The sequence below is a fragment of the Gopherus evgoodei genome, chromosome 7, assembly GCF_007399415.2.
Source record: "Gopherus evgoodei ecotype Sinaloan lineage chromosome 7, rGopEvg1_v1.p, whole genome shotgun sequence".
NCBI lineage: Eukaryota > Metazoa > Chordata > Testudines > Testudinidae > Gopherus > Gopherus evgoodei.
The window spans coordinates 16,529,909-16,556,303 of record NC_044328.1 but is presented as its reverse complement, the minus strand read 5'-3'; positions in this window follow the sequence as shown (position 1 = coordinate 16,556,303).

The window sequence follows — 26,395 nt, the reverse complement described above, 5'->3', positions numbered from 1 at the left end:
CTGCGCAGAGATGTGAATTGATGGAAGAAATCATTTTGCTAATTTAGAACACACTGAACTTTCATGTTCCAAATTTATCCCTGGTGCAACTCTGCTGAAGCCAATGGAATCAGACCAGGGATGATTTTGTTCCTACTAGTTGTATATTGCCAGACCATATAAATGCATAACCTCATTACTCCTACAGTTGTCCTTCCTTCTCCTATTGTTTATAATATTCATCTTAATCTTGACTATAAATGCTTGGGGACAGGGACCATGTTTGTCAAGATGTCTGTAAACTGCCTAGAAAAAACAGGCTTATTCTGAATGAGACTTTTAGGCATTCTCCTCATACAAACAACAACAGTAACAGATTTCATGCTTACACTTTGACATTGGCAAATTGGATTAGCCCGCTGGATTTTTTAAATCCGTCTTTCTGCAGTGGTCTACTTAGATATTTTTAGCAAATGTAACAGCCTCTCGGACAGAGCAGTCCTCAGTGGAGCTGGTAAGAATAACCGAGATGGAAGTCAGACAAAGAATGTGGAAAGTACTATGTTACCATTATGCAGTGCGATCACTTGACCATGGTGCGTATGGTTCTGTATCCTGTGCAACTGGAGGAAGAAAAGGCAGTGGTTCTGTATCAATAGCACCATAGATATGTCGTCTCTGGTGATTTGGTAAAATTTCTAACACAAGGTGGATTTTTTTGCTTATGCCCTTCCTTAGGACAATAATGCCAAGGTGGAAGCTTCCTGCAGCACACTTGGCATATGTTGCCTATTTATGATCATATTAAATCGTGCCCTCATTCTTGTTTGGAGCAGAGTGGCTGTGTGTATGTGTGGAGCTATAATGACCAACATGAGGTGCTCGGAGGACTTCTGCCTGAGTAAGCCAGAGGCAGAAAACCTCCAGGAACACTGGGGGAAAGTGTTAAGTGCTGAAAATTAAAGAATGCACCTTTCCCAGCACCAGTTCCAGATGCTGACAAGCGTGCTCAAGTGACATAACCCTGAGCCATGTCTCTTACCTAGTTGTCCATATTACCCGCTGAGGGCTACTGTTCACCACAGTTACCACTTAGCATTCTACCGGCATCTTGCACCGATGTGCTGGAGAGGAGTTAGAGGCTCCCATCATCATCATCTCTCCTCTAGTGTACCCTTGCATGATGGGCCAGAATTTAGCCTTTGATCAAGCAATTAGATTAACAAGCATTGTTTTCCACCTCCTGAAGCATGGAAACAGGAAAAAAACCTGTTTATGTACAATAATGAATGCAAACAGAATGCTTCTCCTATTAAGCCTCTAATTAGGGAAGAGGCAGCTATTTTCTCAGTAGGGAGTAACCACAATGGTGCAGACTTCTACTGCAAATATAAAATCATGTTTCCATTATGCAAACAAATAAATGGTTTTCCCCGTATTCTTTTTTACGCAAAGCAATAAATCTCCCACTAGCTCACAAATGATGCAACACAGAGGGACTTTCATTATTCCAAACATTTTTTACATCACGTGCACAAAACGGTGCTTCATTTTCAAGAGAAAAAACATGGTGGTTTGCATTTCCTGACTGGGTCTATTCCCTCTTCTCTTCCTCCTCCCCCCCCCCCCCCCCCCCGTCAACTTGGATAATGAATTTAAATAAACCAACCAAGAAATTGGTTTTTCTCCACCAGATGTCAGTGAAAGCTGCAAAACAGAAGAGATCTACAAGAAACCAGGAATCTGTTAACATTATCTAGCAATTAAAGATGCTCATTGTTGAGCCATGCAGCGAGGTCTTAATATTCCTTTTGTTTTAGGAATAAGTGTCCTATTTAGGCTCAATTCTATCACCTTTTCTCACACTGAGTTAGTTGTTCAATCATTTTAATGGGAATTTTGTGAACATTAGAAGTGGACAACAACTTGACTACTGATGTATAATTTGCCATCGGATTTGTACAGATCTTTAAAAAGTGATTTTTCTTTTAGCCAGAGGCAATATTTGATTCCCTCACATTACTAATAGTAGTTTAGGTTTAGATTTTGTCATGTGTATTCAGTTAAGAAGTTTCTCACTCTACTTAATGCATAAGCATAAATGGAATTCAGGTTGCAACTTTTAAGATTGACATGTCCTGACTTTTGAGTGCTTCACTTTACAAATTTAACACTCTTCTAATGTTAAACATATATGAATTTCCCATTGTTAATCCTATAGTCATTGCTTACATGGAATTGACCACAGGTTTATGCTATAATTGTGGCTTCGTGAACTCTGCAATGTTTATACAATCTGGATCTGGAGTTTGGTTCACAAAGCTATTGCTATATGACTTCACAGTACGGTATGTGCAGGGGCGGCTCTAGGAATTCTGCCGCCCCAAGCATGGCAAGCAGGCTGCCTTCTGCAGCACGCTTGCGGGAGGTCCGTCGAAGCTGCAGGACCAGCGGACCCTCCGAGGGCAGCCTGCCTGCCGCCCTTGCAGCTCCGGCAGAGCGCCCCATGCGGCTTGCCGCCCCAAGCACACGCTTGGCGTGCTGGGGCCTGGAGCTGCCCCTGGGTATGTGTCCTTTCTGCCTCATAGCTACCACCATCCCCTTCATACAATAACATTAATGGTACTCTGTGTTTAAAAGGGGAGTCAGATGTGACTGAGTAGAGGTGGGTAGGAGTCAGGGAACATCCATATTTTTCTTCTGTACTCTTTGACCCTCATTAGAGCAGAGTCCCTGTGGAGGAACTAACAAAAGCATGCTCACCAAACTAGTTATGCTGCCAGGTTTGGAGAGGTGGCTGGGAGAGAGAATGGGAGAGTAGCCTGCATATCTGGTCTAAGATCAACAAAGATTGCCATGGTCTCTTCCAGTGGATCTCAGATCAACACTTGGATTCTGTACCATGGTCTCTGCTGCTCTGTTACCACCATTGTCTGTGAAAGAATGACACCGATCTGGAGAAGACCAACCAATGTTGAGTTTGTCAAGTGAGTTTTGCAATCTGTGAGTGTCCATGCAGGAGGCGAATATGGGGGCCCTAGTCATTTCCACTATTATTACACCGTAGTTATTTTTTAGTGCTTACACTACTAGGCTTGGAAACTTTGCATACTTCTGAAACCATGAAACTTCCCAGAAGGGCTGGTTTTGTCCATTTTGGTAATTCTTTCTTAAAATAATATGTCTCCGCAATGAATAGTATCACTTTTCTCCAAGCACAAATTCCATCTAGTCAGTATGTGTCGAAGAAACATGCAGATATGGGCTGGGGCAACAATGTTTGAATCCAGATGAGGGTTAAGCTGGATGGTAGGGTTTGGTAGGGATGACTCAGAACTCTTCTGACAGGTCCTTACAGATCTGTTGCATCTTATGCATATTTAGCATGCGCGATTTCAGGAAAAAAAAGAGGAAAAATAATGATTTGAATACAGTACCTGTAGTGCGGGCGATTCTGCCCACTATTCAACTTAATGTAATTTTGACTAGACGCAGTTTTCTCTTTACACGCTAACCACGGAATGGAACCCCCTGCGTAAGATGAGACTCACCTGCACTGGATTTCAGCCCTCTTGACTGACTTGATAAATGCAGAAAGAGAGAACATTTTTTCCTTACATTATTGAACACGGTTTTCTGACTGCCACAAGCCACCACCCTTCTCAGTGACAAAAGTAGCTATATACAATCATAGGCAAAACCAAAAAATATTTTTGGCTGACAATCAAGCTAGAAATGAGGGTGGGCACTGAATTGATAGGCTTATAACAAAGTCCACACAATGTAAGGCTAGATTTTCAAGTGCTTAGCTCCCACAGCTGGAGGAAGAATTTCCAAAGAGTTTAGTTCCCATTTAGACACCTAGGTAAGGGTCAGATTTTCCCAAGTGCTGAGCACGCAACAGAGCTGTTTTTAAAATCTAGCCCATAGGACCTGATGATCAAAGCTGTTGGATAGCTCCCATTAACTTTGATGGGAGTTGCGGATGCTCAGTCCTTCTAACAGGCCTATAAAGTTTTGGTCTCTGCCAGTCCATCATAAGTTGGTGGTGTTCATTTTGATAGGCTAAATCTTTCATAGAGGGGGAAATATAGAATCATTAGAAAATTCTCTTTTAAAAATGGCTTTAGAATTTGTTTTAGACTTTTGTCATTTTTCATGCTGAGAACTTTCCAAAGTACACACCAGAGCCAGATTCTAATACCCTCACTTGTGCTGAACATTAAATGTGCTCCATGAGCAATCCCATTAACTTCAAGAATAAATCTACTGCAAGTCATGGGACCATTCATGGGAGAAGGTGAGTAAGGCAGGCAAGGGGTCCCTCAAAAGAACATAAGGTCAGATTCCATCCCCTGTTATCATGTTCAGTAGTCCCTTACCCTACAATTAGTAACATTCTATGAGACTATCCAAATAACAATGTGACTAAGAGTGGCAAAATCTGGAGCTTAATGTGTTATTACTGTCATCTATTGGAAGTTTCTTCTAAAGAAAGTTCCTATCCCCACACACTATTCAGAGTTCAGGAAGTCTCACTTAATGGCGTTTCAAAAGAGAACAGTTCTCCCTTTTTGTTGGATATTAACAAGAGTAGACCCCACCTCTTATGTGAATGGAACACTCCACGTGATGTTTTATTAACAAGCTCATCCAAATACATTTGCAAAACTTTTCGTGATCCTTTAACAATTGATCCATTTGCATATTCAGAAAGGCAAACTTATTAAAAGATGGACCCATTATTAAACAATGACACTAAAGTCTTTAAAGATTGTTGGGCTATTACATTAAATCAGTTTCTTATTAACACCATGTATTGCAGAAAGATGATTTCATCTTGCTATCGTTATCTGAATTTTCAATTTGCACGCAAGAAAATCTCATCTTCATTGATTCTTAGGTTTGTAATTAACAGCTCCACTGTGGTACCATACATCTAAGATTTTCCAGTACCTTCCTTCAGTTCTATTGTATTAATTCATAATATTGTGATGTCATAGTTCAGGGTGACAGGTTATTTATGATTCCTAAGTTCTTTTGCAAACATAGAAGCCATGAGATTTAGGGCTTTATCTTTAACTGATAGAGGATGGGGGGATGTTTAAGGAAATTATTTAAAGAGAATTAAACAATAGCCAAAAGATTACATGGCATTTTTTTTAAACAGTATGAGTCAGATTCTCCCACACTTACTCACATTGGGCCACATCCTCAGCTAGTATAAATTGGTGTATTTCATTGGGGTGGCATCACTGAAATCAATATATAGCACCTGAGTATCTCGCTCATTGTTTTCCTATGTTTATAACTAATCCTATTTGCCCAACCCTCAGCCATTGCTTTTAAATGAATGACTGCCACATGTTTGTTCAACCTTTCAAAGGTGTCTGACCTTCCTGTCAAAATATCTCCTAGCAGGGGACTAGACCCTCTCATGGGCTGACCTCAGGAGCTGGGTTGTGGGGTTGCTGAACCCATGTGCTTCCTAAGGGGGGGTGCTGGGGACATTACTGCTTTGGAGTTGCTCCCTGCAGTGACTGGGGTCTGGAAGGAGAGGCTGGCCCTGGGTCTATATTGTGGTGATAAAGATATCAGTTACATGCCAGACTACGGGGATGAGGGAATATCAGTGACCAGCTGTGGCGAATTGGCTCAGCAGTGATGGGTCAGCAGAGGGCACTGTCATAAACTCGCTTTGTTCCTCAGGAGGCTGATAGGTCAGTGGCTGGGGATGATTCTGTGGCACGGGGAGCAGTGTGTCATGCAAGTAGAGTATCTGGGCCCTGGGAGGAGCATGACATTGCAGATTGAGTGCATGCTGGGACCCCTAAGGTGTTAGGGTCCATAGAGCCTAACAGCTGAGTTGCCTTGAGTCCATGCCCCAGCTGCACTATACTGTTTGGCATGCTACCAGGGATTGTTCAAGACGAGCTGGTGTGTTCCATAACATTGCTGCAGGGGTAGCAGTTACACAGTATGCCTCACTGGTGGCCCTGCCATCCTGCTTTTTACAATGCTGCACCGACAAACCAGTCTGAGCTTTCACAGGGGTGGGAAATATATCTCACTTCTTGATCGGTCATATAAAGTGAAATCCTTTAACCATGATAAAATTAACTGCTGCACCCAACTGCACAGAAATGCTGAGCTTCACAATCCTGCAGCAATGTTGTTTTCCCTTTGTCATCTAGTGGTGACAGTCATGGTTTTGGTGAGTCAGTAGATGGCATGAGCCAGAACTCAACCAATGCCCAACATAGTGGTAGCAGGCACTGTGCTTTGGAAGAGATGCTACAGATCCTAAGAGTGGGCATGTGCCTAATCTGTGTATTGCACTATTCTGCTAACAGGATATACCCTGACCATTGGTGCTGAATAATCAAGTTGTATCGGAGAAGAGGACGAAAAAGGCAAATATAAATAATAGATTTATTGGTTAATGTGGTCATTTTATCACGAGACTGATATCTATTGGACTAGAAAAGTCATGTCAGAAAATTCTAGTAATTATCTAATACTTAAGTTCACTTTTGGCTGTCTTGATTTATGTAAATGAACCCCAATTCCTGTCATAACAATGGAATATAGAAAGGAAATATAAACATTAGCATCTTTGGCAGTTCTGTTTTTCTTCAACATATGACTCTGATTATCTGCAGATACTTGAAGTGTTTTGTGACCTCAATCAGCATTTTGTTCATTCACTGCCTCTCTGTGTATTGATTTATAAGCCCTTCAGAGTGGCAGTATTACTGCTAGCATTTTACTGTTCGTGGTAGTAAAACAGTATTTCATTACTCGTGTGTTAGAAGCCATTTTAAAACTGCCATGAGTTTTGAAGCTACTTAAGAGAAGTGATGTTATATTTGACAGCAGAAGACCGACGTAGAAAAGATTCTGAAACATAATTACTATAATGACAAAATAAGGTAGAAATTCCAGAAAGAGCTTCTTCATATTCCTGTAGCATCAGTGACAATATCTTTGCACACAGTTTAATGGTAAGCAGCAGCTGACTTCACGGGCACTTCCAGTGGCTACCAGCAGATGTATAATACACATTTTTACTCATTACCACAGCTCAGCAAAGTGATGCATGAATAAACATATAACACTACCAGTAGTATTATAATCGTGCATAATAGTAATATTAGTAATAGATAATATTAATATTAGAAGTATTTATCACAGGAAACACATCGATGACATAGTTAATGCTGATAATCAGTGCTCAATACTGAGGTCCCTACCCAGATTTTATAGTCAGTGTTAGGCCTTAAGCAGCTTCTGAGTAAAGACTGACTAAGCACCACATTAAAACTGAATTAGGACTAGAGCTGGACAAAAATTATAGCCACTTTTTTTTAACCAAAATATGCAGATTTGGCTGAGCCCAAACATTTTGCGCATTTGTGTTGAATTGATCAAATTGTTTTAATTGGAAAAAATTGTCCAAAAAAAAAATGAAAACATTTCATCTCAATGTCTTTGAAACAACTTTTTTTTAATTCGCATCAACTTCTTGTTTTGAACTTTCCTTCCATTTTATTTTAAAATACCATTTTAAACACACCACATCATATTGAAACAAAGTGTTTCATGCAACCCAAAATAACATTTTCCAACTTTTTGGATTTCAAAAATAGTTGACCTGCAGTGAATTTAATTTTGGGGTGGATCCATATGGCCAACAAACTGAAAAATCAGTTATTCACACAACTTTAGTTAGGACTCACTATCTGGTCAGTAATATATTATTTAGAATGAATGTTTCCAAGAGTCTGAGCTGACTCCGCTAAGCTCAGTTAATGCAGTTAATGAAGAGTATTTCTTTTCCTCCTGAAAAAAACTCCCCAAAACTGTTCACCAAATCTTACAAACGTGACTTCTATTTCCTGTGCCCCTGCTACTTCACTATGAAGTTGCTTGAGAGCATCTTAAAGAACTTGAAGGCACTAGGCTTTTAAAATCTGCTACTACCAAGCTTTTTTTTTAACACTCATTGAGCACCAGAGCCTGCACCAAAGTCCATGGGAGCTTTGCAATTGACCTCAATGGGAGCAAGAGCTGGGCCTTAGTTAACTACCATAAGTTTCCACCTTTGCACCAATAGTCACAAAGTTTGGATATTTTTCTCCCCCAGCAGTTTTACAAAATGTGATGTATCACTGATGCACTAGGGGTGCTGATGTATTTGGGAATTAGTTGACATATATAAAATAAATAGAGCTGGTTGAAAAGGTTCCACATTTTGGATGAAATTTTTCATAAAAATGTGATTGTATTTTTTCCACCCTCTACAGGACAGATTGAAAAAAAATTTAAAAAAATGGAAATTTCCTGCAAATTGTTGCAAAAATTACATTCACTTTACAGAATGCTAAAGTTTAAGGCCAGAAGAGACCATCAGATCATCTAGCCACCCTCATATCAAGGCCAACAATCAGAATTTGATCAGCTCTAAAAATAAGTGCTGCGTAACTGCACATACAGGCTGGAATCATGACCTCCATTGAAGCCACGTGGAGTTGTGCAATTGACTTCGATGGGGCCAGGATTTTCACCCAGAAAGTAGATTTTAACTTGGGAGCCAACATAGTGGGATGACTTCTTTCGGTTGTTGGGGAGGGGCTATTTTAATTTTTTTAAACACAAGTAAAAGATTTTGGTTCACTGCTGCTGTTTCTGTCTTTGAAGGATGATATTTAAATTATTTGCCAAGGATGTCTAGCCTCCATGGTAAGGGTTCTTAATATTCGATTTACTGAAACTAGATGAAACAAATAAATGCTAAAGTTAGGCCAAATGTTTTTAATCACGGTAATTAATTTTTTGGTTATACAAAGTTTGAATATCTAATGACATGTATGAGCATGCAGCTCCACTTACATTTATTTGAAACTACTGCATTAGCAAATTCATGGGGTAAAATCTTCATCCCACTGAAGTTAATTGGACTTTTGCCATTGACTTCAGTGGGGCTAGGTTTTGACCCACAGTCTATACAGCATGTCCTATTATCTTACCCACAGGAAGTGCTGCATGCTAGAGGACAGTCTGGTTCTACTATACATCATTCACTTGGATGGAATAGGAAGCTGTAAAATCTGTATCCATATAGCTTTAATGGGTGATAATGGTGGGCAACGATAAATAGTCTTCAGGAATAGTGTATCCAATTTGTCTGAAAATACAGAGACAGCAACACAGTGATTAGAAATATGGTACAACATGCATTGAGAGATTTCAAAAAAACCTAGGACTATTCAACTTGGAAAGAGAAGAGTTGAAGGATATTTCACTGGGCTGTTTACAATTATGAAGGAAATACTGTAAATTGCAATTTTTCAAAAAGCCTTTTATTGGAAATTAATATTTTCATCAACAATTTCTGGTTTTATTTTCAACAAAAAATAAACAATTTTGCATCAGTTTCCAAAAACCAAAAGCAACCACATGGGGGGGGGAGGAGACAGGGGAACTATTTCAAAAAATCAGAAAAAAATTGTTTTTTCATCGAAAAGTGGAAAATTTTCCATCAATTCTCTCCTCACCCCCAAAATCAACTTTTCATAGAAAATACTGTGTTCTAGCCAGCTTTGCTGTAAATTGATCAGTTCCTCTTCTTTTTATTCTGTCCCATAACATAAGAACAAATGGATGATGAAGTTGATGGCTGGCTATTAAATGAGGATATGTTCCTTCATATATGACACATTGTAAATCTGTAGAATTTTGTGTGACAGTAGTTTAGAAGAGTCAAATAATGTGGCTGGATTTAGATAACTTTATGACCATTAGCGCTAGTGCAAATAGTGATGTAAACTATGCAAATCTAGGGCTTTAGGCCATAAACTAATAACTTATAGGGGTTAATAAGAATGTTTCGCCATGTTCAGGATAAAAGTTTCCATATCCAACAGAAGCTTGTAAACAATATTCTCATGTATACCGCTGATCACTACAGTACTAATCAAGTAGTTTATCTTGATCCAGTGAAAACTGTTTCAAATCACTCTTTAAATACAAGCTTTATAGGCTTCTAAACCCCACTTTGCAGCTCCTCTGTTAGCCCTATTGATGGACTTCATGAATAGGTCAGTAACAAAGGAGGTACCGTGGATGACAGAGTGGGGGGAAGGGTCTGAAAAGATAAGGACACTTTGTGTTAGCAACCTGTGCTCCAGTGCCCAAACATTTGATTACCATTTATTCCACAAACCAATGCATCTGAAGTGGGCCTAGGAGCTGTGTTATCACAAAAAATTCCAAGGAGTAGAGAACCCAATTCTTTATTTGAACAGAAAACACCAACAGTGGGAGACCAAGATCTCCACCATAGAGAGAGAGACTGCCTAGCTATAAGGTGGGTTGTGGTGGCACTATGATACTATCTCCTAGGAGTCTCATTCTACCTAATAACAGACTATGTTCCCTTAAAATGGATGCAGGCAATGAAAGACATCAATCCCTGCTCACAACGTTAGCGCTACAGCCAGGGCCAGCTCCAGTTTTTTTGCCACCCCAAGCAGCGAAGCAGGAAAAAAAAAAAATAAAGCCGATCGGCAGTACTTTGGCGGCAGCTCAATTGTGCGACTTCATTCCTTGGCGGCAATTCGGCGGCGGGTCCTTTGCTCCCTCTCTTCCTCTTTGGCGGCACTTCCGGGGAAGCTCAAAGAGGAAGAGACTGAGGGACCCGCTGCAGACCCAAATGTGCCTCCTCTTTCCATTGGCCACCCCAAGCACCTGCTTCCTTTGCTGGTGTCTGGAGCTGGCCCTGGCTGCACCCCTAGACTTTCCAAGTACAACACTGGCCTGGGACCCAATGTGGGAATGCAGATTTATTTTCCCAGGCAAGAGTTAGAATCGAAGAAGATTGGACCTCTGGGGCCATTCTGTAATGGGAGACATGTGGCACGGTGTACCAGGTGTTTTCTGCCCCCTACCAGAGACCTCACTGCCTGGATGTACCCCGCCCCATAAAATAGCCTTTAAGAAGAGAAGAGTAGGACGTTTTGGACATCCAGGGTTGCCTAGAGATGCCTCCTAGGGTCAGCAGCTGATGGAACCATCAAGACTAGTGACTAGAAGGGCTGGAAGCAGGCAGCAGTCAGTCAGGGCCCAGCAGGCCAAATAAAAAGTGCTGTCTAGATCTATCAAGTGGCAGTTCCTAGGTAAAGCCAAGAAAGTAGTGATTGATGTATTTTTCTTTTCCCATAAACCAAGAAACCAGATCAGTTCAGGGCCTATTGCTGACTACCCTCCGTGACCTATTTGACTTATTTTGTGTAAGTTAGACATTGGCCGCACTACTGAAGCTACGTGAGCTCACTTCACAAGACATAGTCTGGCTTAGGCATGCCAGTGACACACTGCATGCCAATAAACACCCTTATTTCAACTAATCTATTGGTCTGATATTAAGAGTGACAGTAAATGTTCATATGGAAGGCAATTTCTCTGCTTAGCCTTGAGATTTATCATCATATACACACAGTGAGGGCAGAGAACTATTTTTGGCAACATTCTGACTGTTCAAATTTAATTTTGACACTTTTTTCTCTTTTAGAATACAAGAGAGACATCAGGTCAAATCTTCTGCTCATGCAAATGTGTGCAATGCCACCAAAGTCATTGACATCAGCAGAAAGTTTGGCCCATGTTCGGTACACGAGGAGATACAAACGAGACCAAGGTGCATATAACAAGAAAAAGGAATAGAAAAGTGGGATAAGAAGAAAAAAGAATCATAACTCATGTAAAAATGATCTGATGGTCAGAAATTCAGAATAAGAATTAAGATGCATATTCTAGTTCACTTCACTGAACCCCAGCTCTGTTTCACTGCAGTAGCATGTCTCTCCCATTCTTAAATATTGCCATATTCCATACCTTATTATTTCAGGCTATAAATGTGGATGATATTGTAATGGAGGTTGAATTTGCCCAGTTAAGAGAGCCCCAGAGAGTTTGTAATATGAAGTCATGAGTGAGCACTACTATACAATACAGAAGAATAACTGGGTGGGTTAACTATTTGGCTAATTAAATACAGGTTACAGTATCTGCTAATTTAACTTTTTGTAATTGCAATTGCTGATTTTAAAAAGAAAGAGGTCTGCTGAGATTATTTAGAATAATTTAGTTTAACACACTGTCATTGTATTGTCAGTCTGAGGACGGCTAGTACTAAACTGCTCAGTCATGTTCTAAAAATGTTTGGTAAAAAACACAAAAAAATGCCACCCTGGTTAACCAAGCTGTAGCCCATGAAAACTTATGCTGAAATAAATATGTTAGTCTCTAAGGTGCCACAAGTACTCCTGTTCTTTTTGAAGATACAGACTAACACAGCTGCTACCCTGAAACCAGAGTAAAAGGGGCAGTGTAGTGGAGTGATTACCTGCTCCTGCCCTGCAGGGCTTGAAACAGCCCAGGAGAGAGCTGTGGCTGGGGCAATAAGCCTGGGCTGATTGGGGAAAGCAGACTCAGCTGTGGTGCCATGTCCTAATCAGGCCCAGCTGGCCCCTATAAAAGGCTGTGAGCCAGAGGCCCAAGCAGTTTCCCTCTGCCTGTAGAGGGAGAAGGGCCTGGCTGCAGGGAGCTAGACACAGGGTACCTGAGTGAAGCAGGGCTGGGGAAAGGCAGAGGTGCTGGGGAGCTCCTGCCTGGAAAGCTCCAGGCTATAGCCTAGCATAAGGCCAAGAGGTACTGGGGGTTGCAGCGGGTAGCCCAAGGGGTAGGCAAAGGCAGCAGGTCCAAACCCCTTTGCCTATGATGAGTGACTGATACTGCAGTCTGCCCCAGTGAATGGGGGGCTAGATGGAGACTGGGCAGTAGCCAAAACTGAGGCAAAGTGGGGATAGTGGGTGGGTGTTCCCCAGGCAGGGGAGACCCAGATTGGTGGGGTACTGCCAGGGGGAAGCACCCCACTTAAAGGGGCACTGGGGTCCTGGGACGGACATGGGGCCAGAGGGCACTCCAGAGCTGGAATGAACTAATTCCCAGGAGTCACCAGCAGGAGGTGCTGCAGGGGTGAGTCAGCTGTGCTACAGGCAATTAGCGGAAAAAAGGCATCCTTTAAAAATTGGAAGTCAAATTCTACTAAGGAAAATAGAAAGGAACATAAACTCCAGCAAGCCAAGTGTAAAAACATAATTAGGCAGGCCAAAATAGAATTTGAAGAGCAACTAGCAAAAGCCACACCAAAAACCAGAATTTTTTTTAAATTACATCAGAAGCAGGAAGCCTGCCAAACAATCAGCAGGGCCACTGAATGTAGAGGTGCTAAAGGAAGACAAGGCCATTGAAGAGAAGCTAAATTAATTATTTGCTTTGGTCTTCACTGCAGAGGATATGAGGGAGATTTCTACATCTGAGCCATTAGCTTTAGATGACAAATCGGAAGGAACTCTTCCATTTTGAGTGTCGGGAGCAGGGTTTTGGAACAAAATGATAAATTGAACAGTAATAAGTCACTAGGACCAGATAGTATTCACCCAAAGGTTCTGAAGGAACTCAAATATGAAATTGCAGAATTATTAACTGTGGAATGTAACCTATCGCTTAAAATAGGCTCTATATCAGATGACTGTAAAATAGCTAATGTAATGCTGATTTTTAAAAAAGGCTCTGGGGGGAGCCTGGCAATTACAGGCCAGTAAGCATAACTTCAGTACCAGGAAAACTGGTTGAAATTATAGTAAAGAACAGTATTATCAGAAACATAGATGAACATGATATGTTGGAGAAGAGTCAGCATGACTTTTCAAAAGGGAAATCATGCCTCACCAATCTATTAGAATTCTTTGAGAGGGTCAACACACAAGTGGACAAGGGTGATCCAGTGGATATAGTGTACTTTGACTATCAGAAAACCTCACCAAAGTCTCTTAAGCAAAGCAGGAGTCTTGGGATAAGATGGAAGGTCCTCTCATGGATCAGAAACTGGTTAAAAGACCGGAAACAAAGAGTAGGAATAAATGGTCAGTTTTCACAATGGAGACAGATAAATAGCAGCATCCCACAGGGATCTGCACTGGGACTAATACCGTTCAACATATTCGTAAATGTTCTGGAAAAAAGGGTGAACAATGAAGTGGCAAAATTTGCTAATGATACAAAATGAGTCAAGATAGTTAAGTCCAAAGCTGACTATATCCAAAGTCCAAAGAGTTACAAGGGATCTAAAAAATGTGTGTGACTCAGCAACAAAATGGCAGACGAAATACAATATTGATAAATGCAAAGTAATGCACATTGGAAAACATAATCCCAACTAAACATACAAAATAACAGGGTCTAAATTAGCTGTTGACTCTAACATCTTTGTGGAGTGGTATCATGGATAGTTCTCTGAAAACATAAGTCCATGGTATGACGACCCCCTTAAATACTACATGCAGTTCTAGTCACTGGAAAAGGTACAAAGAGGGCAAACAAAAATAATGAGTGCTATGGAACAGTTTCCACATGAGGAGAGATTAAAAAGACCAGGACAGTTCATCTTAGAAAAGAGATGACTAAGGGGAGATATGATAGAGGTCTACAAAAATCATGAATGGTGTGGAGAAAATGAATAGGGAAGTGTTATTTACCCCTTCACATAACTCTAGAACCAGGGGTCACTCAATGAAATTAATAGACAGCAGGTTTCAAACAAATCAAAGGAAGTGCTTCTTCACGCAACACATCATCAACATGTGGAACTCATTGCCCTGGGATGTTGTGAAGGCCAACACTATAACTAGGTTCAAAAAAGAATTAGATAAGTTCATGGAGGACAGGTTTATCACTGGCTATTACCCAAGATGATCACCCTGCTCTGGGTGTCTCTAAACCTCTGAAAGCCAGAAGCTGAGACTCGATAGCAGGGATGGATCACTCGATAATTTCTCTGTTCATTCACTCTGAAGCATCTGGCACTGGCCACTGTCAGAAGGCAGGTACAGAGCTAGATGGACCATTGGTTTGACCCAGTATGGCCATTTCTCTGTTCTTATGTCTGTCCATGGCACGGCACATATAGAGTTTAGCCTATCCACTTTTGTAGTTGAGCTGACCAAATTCATACCAATGACATGCTGGAGATTTCTAGGTAACATTCTACCACTGAGGGTCTACAGTATGGGTTCTGGATGCAGTAGCAATGAATTAAATCCAAAGAGTTAGGATGAGGCAACTCCATGGAGGATTTTGTAGGTCAGGAGGACAATAGAATAAAGCCAAGGAAATGTTGCTGAGGCACCTCAAAGAAAGAGGAACAAGTGCCATGAAGCTTTCACTAGAAATGATAAAAGAGCTGTTGGAGAGAGAGATTATTTAAATCAGATGATCAGTGAGCTGAAGTGGATTTTCACTCAATGTACTTCAGAAGGATGGTATGAACTAGTTATTCTCTGTTGAGATGTTTGTGGGGAATAGGGAGAGGGAGATATTACTATACCAATATATTAAAGCAATCATGTGTTGCGCAAAATGTTGACTCCAGTTAGGTGGTAGGTAGGACATACAATTCTCAGTCGCTAAGATAAATTACGTTTTTCACAAATATTAAAGTAAAAAATCAATAGTTGAAGAGAATGATTGTGCTTGGAAATTTCTGACTTAAAAAAACTGGTCCATTTATGAGTCTAGATAAATATTCATTTGTGAGACTTTTGGGGAGGAACAACCAAATGACCCACTAATCTTCAGCCTTTCTAACGCAGCATCACTTTAGTATGTAGGCATGGGGCTTTGTTATTAGCAACTGAGAGGCACCACACAGCCTCATCTCCTATTTAAAGGTGCCTGCCAAGAGTATCAACAGGGCCACCAAGAGGATTCAGGGGTCCTGGTGCAAAGCAATGTTGGGGGCCCCTTCCATAAAAAAAGTTGCAATACTATAGAATGCTATATTTTTGTGAGGGCCCCTGTGGGTCCCAGGACCTGTGGCAAATTGCTCCACTTGCCCCCCTCCCCCTCCCCGTGGGCAGTCCTGAGTATCAATACTGGCACCATTCAGTTTGTTTCCAATTAAAAATGTACCCAGAGAAGCTGTGTGTTATCTCTGGGAGCATCTTCAGATAATAACAGAGACAAGCTGTCACATTTGGTCACCAGCGGCTTCTTTTTATTACACTGGGTTAGTGAGGCATGTAGTGCAAGGTAGCATGCTACTTCATCTCTGCTGGGAAGAGAAAATGTGTATCATCACAATCACATCAAGGAATTCTTCATGGGAAACAACAAATACAAGAGAGCCAAAGCCTGCAAGGACGAATGCTAGAATGAGGAAGCTCAAACTTTGCCTACTGGGAACGAACTGGCAACTTGGGGAGACTCAGGGCCACTCCTCATTTCCATCAGATTGCAGCTGCTCTCAGCATTGGTATGGAGGTGTGACCAATGGAGACTAGAGCTCTACCATGCTATGCTCCATCCTGATGCTACTTGAAGTGCTCAGAATAAGATAAAACATGTCACACAGTCCCTGTGAGTTGTGGTTTGCTAAATTTGAGGGCTACCTTTAGGCTACATTGCAGAAATCTATGGGCTTCATTTGGCCTATGGGTAGCACTTTGGCCAGCTCTGATTTAGAAGCTCCTGATAACCAAGTAAGCACAGGAAGAACTAAAACTGTTTTTTCAGTTAAATTTATTTTTTTGCCATCTACTTGAGAGCAATGTAATGTCAGGACACATACACTTTTTACACTCTGCACTCCTAGTATGTGTGTGTGTGTATATACCATAGGTATTTGAACCAGCAGTCTATCTGATGTTATAATCCATGTGTGACAGTCCAGTTGTTATGGAGAAGAAAGTACTGAATACATGTAACATCATAGTGATTATATAATAGAACAGTCAAATATATGCAGCTGGATATCATCAAATCAAAATGAGAAACTAATTGCAAGTAAAGGACAGTATTTGCACAGATTGCCTGTAATTCTGCAATAACTAGGTTTCCCCGGGCATAACATCAAAAACATTTTAGTACCTCATTAGCAAGAAAATGTATTGCTCAGCTATTGAACTGTCAGTGTTTGAAAACATTGTGTGAATAATTCCAGAAATCATGTGTTTGATTTGTATTAGTTTAGTGCTACTGGATCGAGTGAGTGGCTTTTTTCTCTGTGATGGAATGACACTAATCAAGAAATTAAAGGATACAGCATGTGTTCCATTTGAAAGTAAACACATTGTTTTTATAAAGATGCTAACACCTCCCTCTTCCAATAAGTCAGACTAACATTACATCCTAAAGGAGCTCATATCCCAGATGAGTTGTTTTTTTAAAAAAAACAAAACGGCCCCATTACAGTTCTTCAAAGGAAAAGCATTTTTTCATGTCGCAGTGTGTTTTCCAGCTGTGCTTTTTGGCCAGTTTTGTGGTGTGAATAGTCTGAAAAAACTAAAAAGGAAAGAAAAATGAGTTAGAATTCAGTGAAGTACATATGGGAGCAATGGAAAATATTTCATAAGTATCTGCTGTGGGTAGCAGATTTATTGACAATAAGACATGTACATGGGGTACATTAACACTTGGGTATAGTTGAAATATTTTCTTGCCATTTTACAAATAGATAAAATAGGATTGGTTCTAATGGTATTCACCATAATGGGCCCAGTTTTGCAACCTCCGCTCATGCTGGAGAGCAGTTTCTCAGGCAAGAAGTCCCAGCGATTTGAATGGGACTACCTGGGAAAGTGCTCACTAACAAGTGAAGTTCACCCTTCTAAAAAGGACCAGCATGAGATTTATGCACTACTTAAGTCCTCAGAATGGGTCTTATATTTGCATAAGCTTTGTGCCGAACTTCTGCTCAGAATAAATTTCACCTTAATGCCAGTAAGTGTTTTACAATCAGGCCTCTAAGTATAAGAAAAGTCCCCTCCAACTAATGACATCTCACCTACTGGGGAAAAGATTTAAAAACCACACTATTTGTACTAGATAGCACTTTCCAAAGCCCCAGTGAGGCAGGACAGAAAGTATTATCACCATTTGACAGACTGGGAAACTGAGCCAGAGAAGTAAGTGACTTGCTTAATGTCTGAGCAATTGCAAAGGTGGGATTTGTGGGGGGAGAGTGTGGGGAATCATTCGCACATTGCAGAGCAAGTCAATGCAGAGTGACCAAAATTTATACAATGTGATGCTAATGTGTGTTAGTCAGAGGTTGCCGAAGAGCTGATCTGCTGCCACAGAGCCAGAGCTAGGTTGATTTGCACCAGCTGAATATCTGGCCCAGAAATTCCCAAGGAGGAACGAAATCAGCCGGGACTCCATCTAAGGACATAGAGGGAAGAGCTGCTGGCCCATGTAGACCATCTCATTTTGATACATTGCAAAGCACATCTGAATTGGCTCCCAGTAGAGATGAGCCCACATTGGATCCTGTTGTCCTATTTTAAAAATCAGATAAATTCTTACTCTGGACAATAGGCTTCCCTTCAAAGGAGGAGCATGGGATACCACATGAATGCCACGGCAATGATTGCAGCAGATGCTGGTCTGCACCAATACCAGTCCTGTTCCAGTTTCCTCTTCACAACTGTGCAGTTTGTTTTCTAGTAGTGCCAACTTCTTTTAATGTCAGTAGTATTTTGGTGTGTCTGTATATCAATTTTAAATGACACAACATAAAAACTCAAAAATGCTTTTTGATCTTTGCAGATGTCCTGTATAGCTGCCAAGAGGCCTGGCTTGGGTGGGGTCAGGCCAAGTTTAGAGCGGGCCAGCAGCTTGACTTGGACTCAAGAGCAGATTGGTTGATTAATAAAGTGTGCGTGGGAGGGAAGCACATGGACTGTGAATTTAGATTTAAGCCTCTTTGATAGTGGCTTTATTATTTTTGTCAAATTGTGATTGGAATTATATTAGCGTTGAGTGGCCCCAATCAACGTGCTCTGTCCACTGGACAATGTAAATACATTGATATTTTTAATACACAATACTCTATGTGAGTGGAAAGTATTTTTATTGCAAAATCTCATGCGCTGAATACAAGCAAGAGAAAAGTTAATCTCCTGCAGAACTTAATTTTACTCTATCCTTTAATTTGCCCTTTAACAATCAGTTTCTGCTCATAAATAATTGAATCTGTGAGTCACTTTCACCATCAGTCTGTGAATTATGGCGACCAAAAAAAATATGGATTGTTAACTTCAGGCCCTAAATCTACAAGTACTTACTACCAAGTATAGCGTATTGTGAATAATATCATTGACCCCAATAAGTGTTTGCAGGATTGGGTCCTTTAGTTTATTTGTTATACAATTGAGATCAAGCACTGCAGCTGTTCAGTATATGATATCAAGTCATTATATCCTGACTTTACTGAGAAAGGACCAAGATATGAACAGGTTTTTCCCATTTCTAATCACTGTGATGCTAAATACACTATAATAGTCCCTGTTCCACAGAGTTTTTGAACAAAGGCTTTGTATTTAACTGTTGGTTTAAAGGGTCACTCCTTTCACTCCACTTCATGTGGGAGAGGTGAAGAGAAGAATTATCCTCTTTCAATAGGGAGGTGAGCTTCTGACTTCAACAAAACTTTCCAGAGCACCTTTCTGGCTTGTTAACAAAGGCCTCCGTGCACTGCTCTCCATGACACCAGCTAAACTCCCCCACTCGTCCAGCTGTGCAGAAAAAAATCTCCTCTAAACACTCTCACATAATGAGAAAATGCAGACATGCCTCTGGCCTTCACTTAAATGAAAGGGCAAAAGCGGCATGCTTCCCCCAGTGCCGTTCTATAAAACGAGGTCATTTGGTCCGAGTGGCAGAGGATGAAGGAGATTAAAGGGTGGTGGTTGCTCCCATATGGAAAAATGGCCATAGGTGTCAGAGTATATATTATACAATGCACATAGAACATATTATATTCTATAAAATGTTATATACATACATATGTGGGCATATGTACACACAGATACAATATATGAACCAAAGTCAGTAGAATTGCATATATATCAGGTTGGAAATATACACGGAGGGCAATTGAGTGACCTTACATACTTTTAATGTATACATGTTATAATCAAACATTACAATGGGAGGCAGTGTGTGATCCATACTGTGATCCAGTGAATAGGGCAATGACTTTGGATGCAGGAAACCTGAATTTTATTCCTAGCTCTGCCGTGGCCCTGTGCTGTGATCTTGGGCAACTTACTTCGCCTCTGTTCCCCGCCCCACTTTTTTGTCTGGTTTTTCCATTCCCCTAACAGAGTTGGGAACAAAGAACAAGGATTTCTTTGGGAACAAGCAAAACCTATTAAATATCATTATAATATAGTCATGGAAACATTTCTAGGGAAGAGTAGCTGCAAGATGTATTCTCAGCCACAGGGTGGCATCTGGAAGATATATTGGTGTCAAGTTAATGCTGATTCAGTGAATTCAAAGTCAGCTTCTTCAATATTAGCCTGAGTTGGGAAATGTGATCCCAATCGAGATGTTGTACTGGTCAAAACCAATACCAAAACTGCAGCCCTTTTCGGGATATGACTCAGGGATAGCCTCTGCCAGGGTGATCCTGTTGCAGAACCAGGCTACAAATGCCGAGGTAGCTTTATTATAGATGTATAAATGGCTACAAAAGTATGTTTTCATCTAAGATTTCAGAGCTTTAAAATATTTTATTAATTAAGCATCACATGTGTAAAAGATGCACGGTACAGATGGGTAAACTGAGGCAGTCAGACTCAGTGATTTTCTCAAGATTATGCAGACAGTCACTGTCAGCAAGGCTGTTACTTCTCCCCAGCTCCAAGGCAGGCGCTGCCATGCCCAGGCTTTTCAAGGAGGATTATTTCTTTAAACAGAGGTTATCAAACAAACAAAAAGCAGTTGTAACTAAGTCCTTGGCCTCAGGCTTCAGAGACTCCCCTCCCAGGGATCTCTCGTGCTCCAGCTCCTGGGAGCCTCCCAGCCTCAGTCAGCTCAGCTCCCTCCCGGGTTGCTTCCCCAAGCCTGTGGCTCCAGGGACCCACAACAGGGGCTAGCTCTCCACTCCAGCATGGCTTTCCTGCCCCAGGGCTCAGCCTGTCTCCATCCTTCCTCCTCTCTAGCTGCCCACTAGCAGCCCTTTATTGGCTCAGCTGTAGCCCAGCCCTCTTTAATTAGCTGGATTGGGCTCACCTGCTCCAGTCTAGGGATGCTGGGTTCAGTCTAATGACAGGGACCGACCACCCTGTGACAATCATTGACAACGTTTTCTTACTCCCAGTGTCTTATCTAATAACCACTAGGCCATAAACTCTGAATGTCCATGCCATGTTTCTCCGAAACTCACTGGAGGGAATTAAAGCAGTTAGAAAACCTTGCTTAGGGAATGATTCCCAAACATAGGAATTGCAAAACTTGATCAGATCAGGGATCCATCTAGCCCAGTATCCTATTCCAGAGAGAGGGCAGTACCAGATGTTTCAGAGGAAGGTGCAAAAAACCTCATTTTCCACAACCACGGCTTCTGAATATAGTTTTACCTTGGAGCAATACCATCTTCCTTTGTGCTATCCCAGCTGGAGCTGGTTTTGTATCTGGCAGCCTGAACTGATCCTTCATCACTGACTCTCTGTGGTGATAATTTTTGAAAAAGTCACTGCAAGTGAAACTTATCTATGTGATCCCTCTCACTCCTCCCACCTTACATATATCTTGCCTTCTTAGATTGCAAGCTCCTTGGGGCAGGCATCTTGCCTTTGTGTGGGTTTTTACAGCATGCACAATGGGGGCAGTCTTAAGCAAAAAGAACAGGAGTACTTGTGGCACCTTAGAGACTAACAAATTTATTTGAGCACAAGCTTTCATGGGCTAAACCCCACTTCATCAGATGCAGGAGACTTCTCCAGTAGAATGGAATAATGGAACGTCACCAATAATAAATGGAAAATCTAGTCTGTCTGTAAAAGGATTGGAGTACAACATGGAGTAAACACTCTGTAACTTTAAACTTGCCCCCAGTTACCAGGCCAGCAGACATTACCTCTGTGAGGACAGGTGAGGAGAAAATCCAGCAAGCTCCATTCAGATACCTAAAAAAATTCTAGTTATTAAAGTTTTCAATTTTGTTTGCAGTTTTTCTCCAGGTTTTGGCAGCGGCTTATGTATGCCCAGAAATGTGTGCACATAACGTTCCTTTGCAATCCAGGCCCAGCAATGCACATATGTCCTGACATTCACGTTCAGGGGGGAGGGGTCTGGTCTTCGGATTTGTTCATCTTTGTTATTCAGATTCGCAATCAGAAACAGTGAGATTTTTTTTTAAATTGCCTAAAAGTCCATGAGAATAATGAGGAGAGAGAAAAGTTCCCCTGGAGGCTGTAATTAAGGTTACACTAGGGCTGGGATGTGGGAAGTGTCAGTTTTCATTTTCTCCTTCATGGCTGCAGCTGGGTTTTGGCCCACAGATGTGTGCAATCAGCAGGGGGCCTGCACCCCAGCACAGGACACAGTGTTTGCAGTGCTTCAGCTCACCTTCTCCCTGCCCCATGGATCAATCAGCTGAGCTGTTTTCTCATCTCTCTTAAAAACCACCCTGCTCAGCTCCCTGAGGTGCTCTGGGCTAACGCCCACCAGGTCAGCAGCCTCCGACTCAAAGGCAAAGCTTCTTTTAGCTGAAATCACTCAGGCATGTTATCTGTACAGAGCACTTACACCCTAGAATAATGCTGCCTACAATAAGTTTAAGGCCTAATAGCCTGCTCAGCCTGTGACTGATCCTGTTGCCCTCGCCCCCCCTTCCCCTGTCTCTCCTTGATCACTTTACTGGGGCATTTACTAAGCACGCGGGAAGCAGGCTCATGGGCTAAATTCAGGCACAGCACTTGATTAGCCACATGGGCATTCCGGCTGCCAGGGCTGGCTCCAGCTTTTTTGCTGCCCCAAGTGGTGGAAAAAAATTAATAAAAATAAAGCCGATCGGCGGCATTTTGGTGGCAGCTCCATTGAGCCGCTTCATTCTTTGGCAGTAAGTCCTTCACTCCCTCTCTTCCTCTTCAGCGGCACTTCAGCGGCAGCTCAAAGAGGAGGAGAGCGACCGAGGGACCTGCATCCGAATTGCCACCGAAGACCTGGACGTGCCACCCCTTTCTATTGGCCGCCCCGAGCACCTGCTTCCTTGCTGGTGCCTTGAGCTGGCCCTGCCGGCTGCATCTCAGGCAAGTGTTGCAGTCGTAATTCACTGCCAGCACGTGTCCCCCAGTGCTGGCCATGGTAGAAGCTGTATTGAGGTCACTTTTACCACTAAATCTTGTCTCTATGCTGTTACTTCTCCTGTTGCTGCATGGGTGGTGAATTATGGCACTGGAAGTGGCTAGTGTAGAGAAGGTCTCTGAGTCTGCTTAGGCTTACCTTGGACAAGCTCCAAGGCCTAAAATAGCTATTAGCACAGTCACTCCCATAGTGACATTATATGATCTCATTTACCACTCCCACCCTTCCACTGATGATGCTCACTCCGCTTTTGACTTGCTGTCTGTCATAACCCTATGCTAGCCCTCCAGGATATTAGCAACTAGTTCAATGGAACCCCTTTGAGTTCTCTCCCCTGGTCCTTTCTGGCTAACTGTCTAGGATTACCACACTGCCCACTTTTGACAGCTAGGGGCACTTCCTACACATGAAAGCAACTCACACAGTATCTACCAACTTGCATTTGGACCGTGGACTAGACTGCAACATCTGCCTGGAACTCAAGCAAGGATCACCAGGAAATAAGAAGCACTGTCCACATTAAAAAAAAAAAAAAAAAAAAAAAAAAAAAAAATCAAGCCCATACCACAAACATTTTACTTCAGCATTTACAGCATCATGCTAGATTGTAGTTTATTCTTACACTCCTGGACTTGGACTTTCATGGCCAAATCCTGAGCTGGTATAAATCTGCACTGTGCCATCGACTTAAGCAGAACTACTCCAGCTGAGGAGCTGGCCTTTTAAAATACGATACTGTCAACATATTGCAGCCTATGCAGAAGAAGATGGAAAGTGGTTAGGCTCAGGCTATTTTTCAGGCCTTCATACATTAATTAAAACTGCTGGTCAGTGACTTCAAATGATCAGAATACTGGGAGACATAAGTCATGGATTTTCTCACCCCTAAAGCCATGCAGAGACCACAGTCATTCTCTATCTTCACAGCTCCATCAAGGGACACTTTTTCTTCTTCTCCCTGCCCTCCTCTTTTGTCTGCTCACCTATTCCTATTTCTGGGGCATACAGGCAGCAGCAGTGGCAGTGTTGAATGGCAATGCTGGTATTTGGTCCGAGTCCAAACAGTCATTTTTTCAGGTAATTAGTTTGGGACCTAAAAACCCTATGAACCTGAACTTCTTCAGGCTCAGGCAGGTTAGGTTACCTAATGAGTTAGACAGGTTACCTGCAGGAAACTGGTTTTTCGATTCTAGACCTGTAATAACATGGGAAAAACTGCCTGGGTAGGAAAGCCCTTTAAACAAAACCACTAGAAGTCCTCACCTCACAAGCCTAAGGACAGGCTTAATTATAAATTCCTTCAAAATATCCTCCCTACTGCTTTGAGCTACTGAGTTTCAAAAACTCTGGTGCCATGCCAAAGGGGGAGCAGCATATATTAAAGTGACAGGTACAGAAGATATTGTTCTTTTTTACTCTCCAATCTCTACTGATTGCTGTGCTGGAAAGCTCTTATGTAAACATTGTTTAAAATCAACACAATAGTCTTGCTTTGCCCTTGTCCAGCTAAGGAACAGGTTATCACTACCTGTTTATCTTTTCAAGGCTGCCTCCTCGCTTCAGGTTCCAACTCCATATCAAGACCTGGCCCCAGAGTCCAGGAAAGTTTTAATGGCAAAATCCCATCTCTGGCAGTACCACTCCCTCACTGAAAGCTGTTCCAGAACAGATCTGACAACAGCACTTTGTTATCAACAGATGCTTGGTCGCTGTGAAATAAGCAGAAGCTCTTTGTTGTGGGGATTCTTTGATTTTACTGGATTCAAATGTACAGAAATCTGATATTATTTAAAAAAAAAAAAAAGCTTGGACCAAATGCTGAGAGATGTTGGACTCCTGCAAATCCCTTTAAATTCACCGGTAGTTGACATTGCTCAGCACCCCTCAGGCAATGGCTGTGTGAACACTGAATATTTAAAATGGCTGCTGCTGAGTGATTATGCCCATTTAAAGCATGAGCCAGTTTCTTCCCTCCCATCCTAACTATATTCTGAACCCCTCCCCCATGTGAGTGGTCCAGTTTGCTCCTGTCCATGGATCCTGAGTCTCTTCCAATGTCCCTTCTCGTCAGCCTGTTCCCACTTCTGGGGGCCTCCTGCTATAATGGCTCTCGGAATATAATATCTGCTGGCTACTGATAGCCACTACTTGGTATCAGATGACTGCAGCAACAACAACAAAAAGTGGAATCATCACATTTCTGGACTCTGATTTAAAGATCATTACCATATAATCCTCACTGTGTAATAGGAAAAATAACCAAACATGCATCCAACTAAAAATTGAAATGAAGGGCACTGTTAAAAATGAACCCAAGGTAGAGTGTATGCATGCAAGTTACCTAGCAGCTTGCCATGTACTAACTATCATTGTTCAATGTAAATGAGTGTCATATTCTGCTCTGTGCTCTTAATGTGTTGTGGATTTTATTTCTACAGATTTATAATCACAGGTCTGAAGTACTCTGTAATTACACGAGTTTACATTTGCAGGGACAAAGGCTGAGTAAATATTTTATTAGGCAAATTTTATCTTATTGAAACTGAACACACAAGTGATAATTCTTCTGGCAAGTGGGGTGTTGGATGGTGAAATAAATAAGACAGTTTACACAGAGCCTTGTTTGTGGATTTACCCTTTTGAAAAAGTATTACATGTAGAATCACTGCAAACATACTGATCTACATGAATTATAGGTAGAGTGAGCATCATTTATGGGGAGCATGATACTACACTTGGAGGAAAGTAGAATGAAAATCATGAATTGCTTCAGTGTGTGTGTATAATATGCATATAATAAAATACATATATTCTGGTTATATGAACCTTTACTTATATGGAAGTTGTTCTACAAATGACAAGATCTTTATATCAGGTTTCCAAGATATTTCTTTTCTCAGTATGAGAAGCTTTGGAATGTATCTCCAGTTCCCTCCAAATTTCCCTTGGGTACAGGGCAGGCTTCATTCTTTCATTAGTTATTTCCATACTCAGGTGCACAAGCTTGTAATAATATGTACACATGCAAATGAAGGAGCTCTGGCATACAGGACTTCCTGTGGAATGGTCCCACCATCTCACATACCTTTAACAAGAATCTGCATCTTGTTCTGTCTTGATTAAAAGACATGAGTGAGGCAACAAATGTTACTGTCCTAGACAACCTCTCCTGTAGCTGATTGTATATGTTGATGTTTCC